Source organism: Pseudophryne corroboree, chromosome 7 (assembly GCF_028390025.1).
Source record: "Pseudophryne corroboree isolate aPseCor3 chromosome 7, aPseCor3.hap2, whole genome shotgun sequence".
NCBI lineage: Eukaryota > Metazoa > Chordata > Amphibia > Anura > Myobatrachidae > Pseudophryne > Pseudophryne corroboree.
The window spans coordinates 108,693,447-108,706,621 of record NC_086450.1 but is presented as its reverse complement, the minus strand read 5'-3'; the positions used below and the strand labels follow the sequence as shown (position 1 = coordinate 108,706,621).

General features: G+C 47.1%; 1 long non-coding RNA gene across 1 annotated transcript in view; it reads left to right on the top strand.

Annotated features, from left to right (window-relative positions):
- Positions 1 to 3,285: 3,285 nt before the first annotated feature.
- The window catches only part of LOC134944724 (uncharacterized), a 181,994-nt gene continuing 172,104 nt past the window's right edge, over positions 3,286 to 13,175 (top strand). Inside the window, exons 1-2 of the long non-coding RNA XR_010181930.1 lie at positions 3,286 to 3,468; positions 6,867 to 6,944. This is a non-coding gene — a long non-coding RNA (uncharacterized LOC134944724). The remainder of the gene's footprint in view (positions 3,469 to 6,866; positions 6,945 to 13,175) is intronic.

Sequence of the window (13,175 nt, the reverse complement as noted above, 5' to 3'; positions counted from 1 at the left end):
GGTCACTGGAATGACTGATGGCTGATGCACAGGACACTACCACTGGACTGATGCAGCACAATACACCACCACTGAACTGATGTAGCACAACACAGCAGCAATGGACATGTGGCAGCAAGAGGACGCAAACACTGTGATTGGACAAATACAGCACAAGACACTACCACAGATGACACTGAGGACACGTCCTCTCTCTACACTCTCCAATGCTGGAGTGAAAATGGCGGGGACGCACGGCTGCTTATATGGAATCCAAACCCCGCGAGAATCCGACAGCGGGATGATGACTTTTTGCCTTTTTCTGGTTTCCGAGTCAGACAGGAAAACCCGAGCCTGGCTCGGAACCGGACTCGATTGGTGAAGTTCGGTATGGTTCGGTTCTTTGAGAACCGAACCCGCTCATCTCTAGTGATAAAGAGATTATTAAGTGAGAGAGTTATCAAACCTAAACAGTAGAAGTGGAAGTGTTGACCCTACAACCAATCACATTCTAGATATCATTTATTTCGTACATTCTACAAAATGATAGCTATAATTTAATTGGTTGGTACTGGGAACACATCCACTTTTCCTCTTAAAAATGGTTATTCATTATTATGTTCATACAGAATAGCAAATAGGGGGAAAAAACAACAACAACAGTCTTTTGCACAGAGAAAAATTACACTACCGGAATGAGTGGAAGTATCTGAAGAATACCCAGAAAAGAGCTGCTAAAACAATTATGAGAGACATGCCTATCCTATACAGCACTATGGCATGATCGTTTTTAGCAGTAGTATCTGTGACATCTCCTTTTTTAAATATTTTACAGGAGCTAACTGTGAGTTATTTATGTGGGAAAAACTGACTCAGCATAAAATTAATGGGAAAGAGGTGTAATAAATAGGCCCTTATAGCCTAGATTGTTTCAGCTTAGCTTACATTAAGTATTTACTACTTAGCAGGCTGTTGCTTCCGCTCTAGCACCCATTGGCACAGTCATGTTAAAAAGCATATGCTAGTTTAGCATTTCCCCTTGTGCAGTAGCAAGCGCAGGAGAGTGCAAATACTGAGACGCCCATTTTTTTGCACTCCTGTACACAGTATCATCGCTGGTGGGTCTAGACAGTCCGCCACGGTGCACCATCACGTTCACCATCAATACTTGCAGTCTACTTTCATTGGCATGCCCAAGGAATTGGCCCATAAATGCCTATCTCTTTGCCTCTCAAGTTCTGTTGCCAACTCTCCAGATTGCAATTTGCAACAGGACCATTGTGGTATGCATGTGCTTTAGGGGTGTACAAAATAATTTGCACATACAATGTAGCAAATAATTACTCAACTCCTCCAACATCGGCATTGAGTTCAGTTAGCGTTCACATCTGAATCTGGCCCAGTATTTGCAGGGCTCCCAAAAGGATGGCCATCGACCATTGATGGTTTCAACCATTGATGGTCTGATACGATTGGCAAATAGGTTTGCCAACAATGGATGTTCACTGATGGTGAACATTTGTTGGCAAAGGTCCGATGGTGGTTACTATCTATGCATGCATGGTCATGGCCTGTTTATGTGCAACCATGGATCACTTATATTTCAACAATCAATGGTTTTCCCCACTGGCTTAAAACAATCTGCTATCGATGGTTAGGAAGCTTGTCAGCCTAAGGGACCTGATAATTGTTCAAGTCATAAAATCTGCCTCACACTTTCTTTTAGATCCCATATAAGGTAAGACATAACATACATACAGTACATACAGTATATAGATTCTGATGTATGATTAACATGCTGCCGTTAAGCCTGGAGAACTGGAACAGGGGTGGACAATCGTAGACTGAGTATCGTAAAAGAGTGGCCATGTAATTGAGACACATTTAAACATGGACGCATCCCCAAGATGGAGGGCAGTTGCGACAATACGCAATGATGTTGATGATTTTTAGCAGTTATATTTATCTACTTATAATTATTTGCAGATTGATGCCTCCAGTTTCTAATCAATAATGTCTAGGCTATATTACATTAAGCTGTGGCTGTCTATCGTCAGTGAGCAACAAATGTGGAGGTGTTCATAATTAACTATATTTTATCTTGAAAATAACATTTATTAATACTGTCAGTGTTAACCTCTATATTCCTGACAAGCATGTGCAGCAAATTCTGCCATGTATATACAAGCATGTGCAGCAAATTCTGCCATGTATAAGTAGGATGCATCATGTCTGACTCAAGATATACACTCAAGTACCCTTTTTATATGTACATGCTTCCTACACATGCTTGGAGCATAAATACATCTACAGTAGCTGCATTATGTGAAGAATAACTGAATTGTCCTATAAAACTCCGGAAGAGATTTGAACTTAATATGAGCTATCACAGTTATCACAGTTCCATTTTTCTCAATTACTGTATTTTCACTAATGACTGATAGCTACAGTCATTTAAATGGATTCCATTAATCATCATTTTCTACCAATCAATACTGCGTGTTTATTTTCACCAATAAATGAGTCTTAATGACGTTTTGGGTTCAGTTTGCAACCTTTATTATGCTTGCCTGTTTTGTACGTAAAGAATATATCTACATACACGGAGCTTTTGTTTTGAGTTTTCAGCTCATTAAACCTTAATGTTGTTCGAAGGCTGCCTGAGTACAACTCTATTTATTGTACAGTCTCACATTTAAAATTCCAAATACATTGGGAATGTCATTGTGTACGAGGACAGCATTTTAATGGATATAAATCTTATTTTACAGTCTGCTAAACAAAACAAAACAATAGAACCCAGAGGAAATCTGTACAACACGGGTATTTACAGTTCGTTAGTGCTATTAATGACATTTTTATAAGAAAATCAAACTCAGTATTTACTGATGGTTGAAAAAAATTAAAAGTAGAGATACTTGCAGAAAATACATGTTTGATAATGGAAAACTATGCAGGCAGGTCTAGGAGCAAATATTTAGCAGGGCTGCTAACCACAAAGCGTATTTAGGGCAGGCTTGCCTACCCTCCCGCATTCAGCGGGAGGCTCCCGATTTTTACATGAGCCTCCTGCTGCCCCGCAAACCTTACCAGCCCTCCCGGATTATAGTGTTCCTCCCTCCATAAAGATCTGGGCTGCGCATGCAGGAGAAGCATCACGGCCGCCCATGCGGGTTTGTGGTGGGTAGCGGAGGCACACTGTGTAGGAGGCAGTGTGAATGGAGGCGAGCTAGGCAGCGGCAGTGTCAGAGGATAATCAGCGGAGCAGCTGTGCAGTATAGTGAAGCAAATGAGCCGGCTCGGCAGCCAGGGCTTTGCTTCACTGTGTCTGGCCCCGCCCACCATAGTCTGAGTAGTCTGCGTGTATCAGGCCAGTTTCCTCTTCCTGCTCCCTTACTGGTCCTCATTGTGACTGCCCTGGGCTGCCTGCTCCCACCTCACTGTCCCAGGGTCGGCTCCTGCTCTTCAGGAAGGAGCAGTGAATCAACAGTAAGTGGGTGGTATACTGAGGTGATGTGACATGGGTGAGTGGGGGCTCTCCATATAGTGTAGTATGTGCTGTGTGTGCTGGGGTGAAATGGGGGCTATATATAGTGTAATATGTGCTGTGGGGGCTCTCCATATAGTGCAGTATGTGCTGTGTGTGTTGGGGTGATATGGGGGAGTGGGGGCTCACTATATAGTGTAATATGTGCTGGGGGAATGTGATATGGGGGAGTGGGAGCTATACATATAGTGTAATATGTGCTGGGGTGATATGGGGGAGTGGGGGCTCAATATAGTGTAATATGTGCTGTGTGTGCTGGGGTGAAATGGGGGCTATATATAGTGTAATATGTGCTGGGGTGATATAGGGGAGTGGGGACTCTCTATATAGTGTAGTATGTGCTGTGTGTACTGGGGTGATATGGGGGAGTGGGGGCTCACTATATAGTGTAATATGTGCTGGGGGAATGTGATATGGGGGAGTGGGAGCTATACATATAGTGTAATATGTGCAGGGGTGATATGGGGGAGTGGGGGCTCAATATAGTGTAATATGTGCTGTGTGGACTGGGGTGAAATGGGGGCTATATATAGTGTAATATATGCTGTGGGGGCACTCTATATATAGTGTAATATGTGCTGGGGCGATATAGGGGAGTGGGGACTCTCCATATAGTGTAGTATGTGCTGTGTGTGCTGGGGTGAAATGGGGGCTATATATAGTGTAATATGTGCTGTGGGGACTCTCCATATAGTGTAGTATGTGCTGTGTGTACTGGGGTGATATGGGGGAGTGGGGGCTCACTATTTAGTGTAATATGTGCTGGGGGAATGTGATATCGGGGAGTGGGGGCTATACATATAGTGTAATATGTGCTGGGGTGATATGGGGGAGTGGGGGCTCAATATAGTGTAATATGTGCTGTGTGTGCTGGGGTGAAATGGGGGCTATATATAGTGTAATATGTGCTGTGGGGGCTCTCTATATAGTGTAATATGTGCTGGGGTGATATAGGGGAGTGGGGGTATGCCATATAGTGTAATATGTGCTGGGGGAATGTGATATGGGGGAGTGGGAGCTATACATATAGTGTAATATGTGCAGGGGTGATATGGGGAAGTGGGGGCTCAATATAGTGTAATATGTGCTGTGTGTGCTGGGGTGAAATGGGGGCTATATATAGTGTTATATATGCTGTGGGGGCACTCTATATAGTGTAATATGTGCTGGGGTGATATAGGGGAGTGGGGGCTCGCCATGTAGTGTAATATGTGCTGGGGTGATATAGGGGAGTGGGGACTCTCCATATAGTGTAGTATGTGCTGTGTGTACTGGGGTGATATGGGGAAGTGGGGGGCTCTGTATAGTGTAATTTAGTATGGTGCTGGGTGTAATATGGGGGTGGGGGTTGTGTATTATGTAATATGGTGCTGTGTGTAATATGAGGGGGGGTTGTGTATAACACAATATAACATGGTGCTGTGCAGCGCCGTAACTACAGGTGTGCCTGGCACACAGCGCAGTTACCCTGGGGGTGCAACGGCCAGCGGCTTGTAATAAGTCAAACTGACTCATTACAAGCCGCCTATGCTGTGTGCGCCACGCTGAAGCCGGAGGCAGGGGAGGAGAGCAGCAGCGCCGGAGGCAGGAGAGGAGGAGGAGGGAGGGGGACTGGAGCCGCAGCAGCACTATGTAATTGGTAGTGGCGCCGCTGCAGCAGTCACCTCTCCTTCCGCATTGGCTGCCCGGCGCTGCTGTGAATGCTGGGATGCGTTTCCCTCATCCCAGCGTTAACAGTGGCAGCCAGCCAATGCGGAAGGAGAGGGGACTGCTGCAGTGGCGCCTCTACCAATTACATAGCGCTGCTGCGGCACCAGTCCCCCTCCCTCCTCCTCCTACTCCCCTGCGGCTGCCTGGGATCTGCCAGCACGAGGATCCTGACTTCCAGCGGGGAAAGATGCTATCTATCTATCTATCTATCTATCTATCTATCTATCTATCTATCTATCTATCTATCTATCTATCCTGTCTGCGGCAATCTGTAAAAAGGGGGACTGTCTGCCGTAATGTGTAAAAAGGGGACGCTGTCTGCCGTAATGTGTAAAAAGGGGACGCTGTCTGCTGTAATGTGTAAAAAAAGGGGATGCTGTCTGCCGTAATGTGTAAAAGGGCTCTACCTGGTGTAGTGGCACTACTGTGCGGCGTAATTTGAATAATGGAAACTACTGTGCACCGTAGTATGAATTGGTATTATTTTGTGGCCACGCCCCTTCCCCATGAATCCATGCCCCTATATATTTTTTGCGCGCCTACGGCGCGCACTACCCCTATCTTGCATAGGGGTGTGTGTGCGCCAAGAACGTTTCTTGCACACAGCGCTAAAATGCCTAGTTAAGGCACTGGTGCTGTATGTACTAGGTGTAATATGGGTGAGTGGGTGCTGTTTATAATATAATATAATATATTATGGCGCTGTCTATATTGGTTGTAATATATGTGTGTGTGTATATATATATATATATATATATATATATATAATATATAATGTATGTATAAATCTACGTACACACAATCCCACACTAGTGTACAGTGTATAGATTTTCTATTTGTCCTTCTCTTGCCACAAATGTACACGGTACATTAATATAAAGTGCACCTACAGTATATTATTACTCTTTTTCATTTTTTTTTGTGCTGCTTTTAGTACTGTAGTTTTAACCTGCCATTGCAGGACACACCCCTGAGTGGCAATAAATATGCCCATAGGTGGAGCTAGACACACCCATGGCACACCTTCAACGGCGCACCGCGGAGACATTCTGGTACCACCTGGAATCTCCCTGAAACTAGTTTTCAAAAGTAGGCAAGTATGATTTAGGGCCTAATTCAGCTTGATTAAGGTAGCCCCCTACCTACGCAGCCTGCAGTCGGAGGACCACCATGTTTAGGGTCACAGCGGCTGCGTGTGACGTCACGCAACCGCAGCGGGCCACTTCTCTAACGGTCCAGACACGCCTCCAGTGTCCGGACCGCGCCCCTAAAATGGAGCGTCATTGCCCACAAAACACGGCACCGATTCCCCGTTCCTGCCCTCTTCAGGTCTTAAACTGCGTTCTGAAGACAATGCAGTTTAAGATCTTGCGCATGCGCGTTTGCGCATGTGCAGAAATCGCTTCATAGTATTTTTTGAAGATCTGCGTCAGAACCTGAATTAAGCCCGTAATTCATATATGTGCCAATATATGCTCTTGACAACACTGTCTGAGCATGAAGGTTCGTAGTTGCCCTCAACCCTTAACTGCAGATCCTACCTATGTGTACAACTATTGTTTTGATAAATAAATTCTCCTATCCTTACCAATGTAAACATGATAAATGTGCCTCTTGTGATATCTTGCAGCATTTTATTGGGAGGAAGAAGAGGTGGTAGACTGGGTGATAGGATGGGACAGGAAGACACATGTCAGGGACCCAGCAGGTAAGTGCGATCTCCCTGCATGCCCATCTAGTGCTACCAGTTTTTTTTTTACTACAGGATTTCACGGACACATCAAATGCAACCATGCTTTCTTCCCCCATCCCCCATCATTTTGAAGAGGAACACATATGCAGCAGGGACGTGCAGTCAGGGGAGGCAGTGCCTCCCCTGTCATAATGATTAAGATAATACAAAGAAGATGCATATGACACATTCTGTGCCATATGTATCTTCTTAATATTATTCTTAGCGTTGCTGTTTTGTATATGTGTTTGGGAGGCACCGATCGTGGTGCCTCCCGTTGTCACTGGGGAAAGTATGGGGAGCGTGGGGCGGGCACGGGCGGGGACTAGCCATGGGCTGTAAAAGCCCATTGAAAATATATGGGAAAGCGGCACCATTAGTGGTGCCGCTTTCATACAGGGACGTGCTTTCAACCTATGAAAGCACGTCCCTGTCAGTGAGGCCACAGTGATTGGCCAGCGGATCCGTCACTGGATCCGCTATCAATCACTGTGTGGGCGACACTGGCGGAGGAGGTGCGGGCGGCTGGATGCGGCGATGGTGCGGGCGGCGAGATGCGGCGGTGGAGCGGGCGGCGGCGGTGCGGGTTGCGGCGGCGGAAATGATCTTTATCCTGCAGAGTTTGGCAGCGGAGCGGTTCCAGTTTCAAAAATGGCGCCTCAGCGTCATTTTTGAAATTCAAGATGGCCGCCGCGAGCCAATCACGGCTCGCCGCGTCATCGCCCCGCCCCCTCCGGCTGACTTATATAAGTCAGCGCGAGGCGGAGGAGAGTCAGTCCGACGGCGGAGGAGGAGCTGTGAAGAGCTCCTGAAGAATGAAGACGCCGGAAGTCCTGGCTGGGCGGCGGCCATGCAAAAGAGCTTAGCAGCCGCCGCCCACCGGGTGAAGACGCTGGAAGCCCTGGGGAGGTGGCGCCCCCCCCAAGTGAAGACGCCGGAAGCCCTGGGAAGGCGGCGGCCACGCAAAAGAGCTTAAAGGCCGCCGCCCCCAGGTGAAGACCCAGTTTAATAAAGCTTATTTTCAAGACTGTGTGGTGTTTTTATTTTAATATTTTCTTTACAGGTGGACTACAGGTGCCAGCGGGCACTTTATGTCCAGGCATGCTGGCACTTGTGGTTCTCCAAGTGCCAGCATGCTGGGGCAGGATTGCTGGGACCTGTAGGCTACCTGTAAAGAACAATATTACTATTCTTTGCAGGTGGACTACGGGTGCCAGCAGGGCCTTTGTGTCCGGGCATGCTGGCACTTGTGGTTCTCCAAGTGCCAGCATGCTGGGGCAGGCTTGCTGGGACCTGTAGGCCTCCTGTAAAGAACAATATTAACACACAATGAACCCCGCACCCACCGCCACCAGGGGTGCGTGGCATAGCACTGGGCTATCAGCCCAGTGCTGGTTATTGCTCGGGAGGGGGGACCCCAGTTTTATTTTTTGGGGTTCCCACTTTCCGAGGAATTCCAACCCTGGGCTGACTGGCTGGGGGGCAGATTAATGTTATGGCAGGGGGACCCCACACTGAGTGTCTCCCCTGCTATGGCATTACTCCCCCTGGCTGGTTCTGCCTAGTGCTGGTTTTACTGGTGTGTTGGGGGACCACACTTTTTTTTTTTTTTCGGGGGGGGGGGGGGAGGGCTTGTTAGCTGCCAGTGCCTCCCCAACCAGTGACCTCACCACACGTCACTGATATGCAGTACTAATTTCCTCCTGCTTGTCTGTGCCTGGGCTGTGGTGAACGCTGCAGTGAATATGCCAAATATGACCCAGATGCACTATTCTGCCAATTTCTAGGATGCTCATTGTACAGTATGGGATGCTCAGTGTAACTGTAATGCTTAGTGTGAAGTATGCTGGCCTTAGGGATTCTCAATATGCAATATAGCAGTCCCAGGGGTGTACTATGTGGCTATCACTGGATGCTCAGTATTTTGTATGACATTCACTGTGATGCTCTCACAGTTTTATGGTGGTCACTGAGATGCTTTCTGTATTGTATTGTGGCAACGGTTTGCTACTCCTTCATATTTTTGCTCTGTACCCGGCCACATGAGACTACCAATCTACTACTACTCAACGGTATGCAGTGCCTGCACCTTTTTTTCTGTACCATTTTAATTCTTATAACTATTTCCAGAAACAGAAAGAAAGCAGATAAATCATTTTGGAATAAATAAAATACGTGTCTGGAGAATTGTGGAGAAAGGAAGTACTGGTGCATTTCATCTGGAACTGAAGCATGATAACTGGGTTGTAATTCAGAATTGTCACGTAGATAAAGTTCAATGAGAGCATATAATTTGTACCTAGTACAGGATAAGTGCACTGATGATGACGACTAGTACACAAACAAGCGTACACAGCATATGGGCAAATATATTTGCTGTGCATGAAGTTTGGGAGGCACGTACAGTCCATTTACATCAATCTATGCATCACGCTCAACCTGGTGGTCCATTGGAGATGTAGGAGGTCCCGCAGTGTCAGACTGCTGAGCGTCCTGTCCAATGGCGGTATGAGAGGCCCCCCAGCCACGCTGGCAGGTTTCTTGTGAGAGTATTGTATAAAGTTGTACAGTACTTTCATTTAAATGCATGATAGTTCTGCAAAGTGAAGATGGAAATGTTCCAGTGCTGCCAGTTGATAGAAAGCTGAGTAGCTGTACACAATGGGATCGGAATCAGAATCAGCTTTATTGGCCAGGTATACTTACGTATACTAGGAATTTATCTTCGGTTTGCTATACAACAGCCAAGTAGGTAACAGGTAAGCAGGTGTGTGTGTGTGTGTGTGTGTGTGTGTGGGGGGGGGGCAAGTAAAGTTACACAGATAGGTATACCGTAGGGACACAAGTTAGTTACATGTACGTCTAGTCAGTCAATGTTCAGGAGCAGGCGGACAGCTTGGGGAAAGAAACTTTTGAGGCTTCAGGTGGATCTGGCGGGGACAGCCCTGTAACGCCTGCCTGAAGGAAGCAAGTTAAACATGCTGTGGCTGGGGTGTAGCTGGTCTTTTACTATCTTCATTGCCCGCTTTTTAGCTCTGGACAAGTACAGGTCCTGGACTGATGTAGTTATGATCCCGGCAGTCAGCATACCGACAAGCGCAGCAAGCCTGCAAGGGTCTTCGTTTTGCTCGCCCCCCCTGCCAGCATTCTGTCAGCCGGGATCCCAGCGTCGGTATGCTGACAGCCGGTCACCCAAACCCAACCTGTACACAATGATAGGCTGTACTTAAGTTGACTAAACTTTGGGATACAAAACAAATGGATAAACTATTATTACACATTATAAATATTATGCATACAGAGGGAGCCTCGCTCACCTAGCCTTCTCTGGTGCGCCTAGGTGCACCAAGGTTTATTAGCATAAGCCTTTCATCTATTGTTCTCAGATGCAATACAATACAGAGAGAACAATACAGCAGGGGATTAAGTCCAGACAGCACTGGCTCAATTAATCCTATTAAAGGGATAGATGAGCAGGGTTCCATCTCTATGAAGGATTACCATAATATAAGTGACTAATGACGCAATGGACGGGATGTAATGGCAAAACTACAGTATGCCTTGTGATTGCCCCTTTAAAAAAACAACCAAGATTAGCCAGCATCCCGCACCTCCGGCAATCTCAGACTCCATTACGTCCCAGGGAATATCTTAAAGATTGGGTACTGTTTTGGGCACCTCTTTTTTTATAGGTGAACTCTTTTTATAGCTGAACTGCAGAGGGTACAGAGGTGGGTAACCTTAATAATGAGGGGAATGAAAGACTAAAATTATAAAATAAATACCCATGTACCAAAACTCGGTATGTAAGCCAGAAATCGGGCTATTTAGAGGTGACCATATAATAAAATCTAATTTATCTACTTTACATTTCCTATTAATAACCTTACACAGGAAAAGTAATCATCAATTGCAAAGTAAAGATATTATCAACATCAGTATAAGAAATGGTATTCCATAAAATATGAGATGATAATGGCAATTTCATTAAAAGAATTTAAAAATGGAATAAATAATGCTAATGATATTTAGGCCCCTCCCCACAGCGAGAAAATGCAGCGAATTATGGGTCTGTAAGGAAGGGGCCGGACTTAATAACACATTTTGCATCATTAAGCCCGCCATCTCAAAACGGAGCTGGGATATCCGACACATCTTGCCCACATCACTAGGAAGCGGACAGGGGGCCTAATTAAGACCTGATCGGTGCTGTGCGTTTTCGCACAGCAGCTGATCAGGTCTGAACTGCAGATGTGCCGGCGCCGCAGTGCGCCGACGCATGCCAGACAGCCGACGGGCGTGTCAGCCCTGCGATCGCCTCTGCCTGATTGACAGGCAGAGGCGGTTGCTTCCGGCGTTGTTTGGCCGCCGTATAGGGGGCGCGGTCCGGGCAATGCAGGCGTGCCCAGACCATGCGGGGGGCGGCCCGCGGCAGGTGCGTGACGTCAAATGCATCCTCTCCTTCCCACACAGCGTTGAGTGGCTCCCTGCCGGTGTGCAGGAGCTGCGCTGGTAGGAAGCTACTCTTCAAGTACAAAAGCATCGCCACTGTGCAATGCTTTTGTACTTGTGTGTGTGTGGGGGGGTCGGGTCTGACATGCGGGGCGGACTAGCCCTGTGTTGGGCGTCCCCCGCATATCTGTGTGCCTGATCGTAGATGTGCTAAATTTAGCACATCTGTGATCAGGTCTGAATTAGGCCCAGGATGCGTGACATCTGCCTACTCTTCCAGGGGTAAGGGGGGACAATCCAAAAAATCGGGAGTCTCCTGCAATGTCTGGGAATGTAGTATGTGTATTAGTGAAGGACATCTGATTATGGGGATATACCGTATGACCCAGGGACACAGTAATTTGAGGAGGAATATTGAATCTGTGTGTTAGCACTCCTAACACTGTGGTTTGCCCATGAGTAAATTAATGCTGATTTTGTGATGGATCAGGCATAACTATTTTGAAGAAATTTTCAAATAAAGTATTTAGTGGAATATCATACAGATGTATCCCTTTGTGTTGTTGCCGTGATGTGTACAACATGCGCATAGCGGGACGTAAGCTTCCGCTATGTGTATCTATGCACATGACCACCATTACTTTAATGGAATCCCAGCTGCGATGCGTATGCACGCAGCATGCTGTCATGCGTACACAGCGCGACCCTCCTACAGCACACTGCTATACGCAGCAAAGCTGCAGGGGGACACTGTATAACCAGGGCCGACTCCAGGCCTACTACCACCCTGAGCAAGAAAATGTCAAAGCCGCCCCCCCCCCGCCCCCATGCACCGAAGGCTTGCATGCTCCTGGGAAAGTGGGCGTAGCCTCACAACATCATATTATCAAACTATAAATAAATATATTTTCACATCTCTACACACACAATTAGCAGCCTTACATATAACAGCCACAGTAGTGTTCCTTACACATAATGTCTCCAGTACAGTGCCAGATACAAATAATGACCCCAGTAGGGCAGTGCCAGATACACATGATATGCCCCCCCCAGCAGTGCCAGATACACATGATATTCCCCCCCAGCAGTGCCAGATACACATGATATGCCCCCAGTGGTGCCAGATACACATGATATGCCCCCCCAGCAGTGCCAGATACACATGATATGCCCCCACGGTGCCAGATACATGTTATGCCCCCCAGCAGTGCCAGATACACATGATATGCCCCAGAGCAGTGGCAGATACACATGACATGCACCCCAACAGTGACAGATACACATGATATGGCACACAGCAGTGCCAGATACACATGATATGCCCCCAGCAGTGCCAGGTACACAGGATATCCCCCCCAGCAGTGCCAGATACACATGCTATGCCCCCCCAGCAGTGCCAGATACACATGATATCCCCCCGAGCAGTGCCAGATACACATGATATGCCCCCAGTGGTGCAAGATACACATGATATGCCCCCCAGTGGTGCCAGATACACATGATATGCCCCCACGGTGCCAGATACACATGATATGCTCCTCAGTGCCAGATACACATGATATGCCCCCCAGCAGTGCCAGATACACATGATATGCTCCTCAGCGCCAGATACACATGATATGCCCCAACAGTGTCAGATACACATGATATGCCCCACAGCGCCAGATATACCAGAAGACAAAAATGGGGACCCTTAAAAGAGAGAGCAGCGCTGAAAGCCGAGGCGCTTGAACAGGGGACAAGTGCTACTGGACG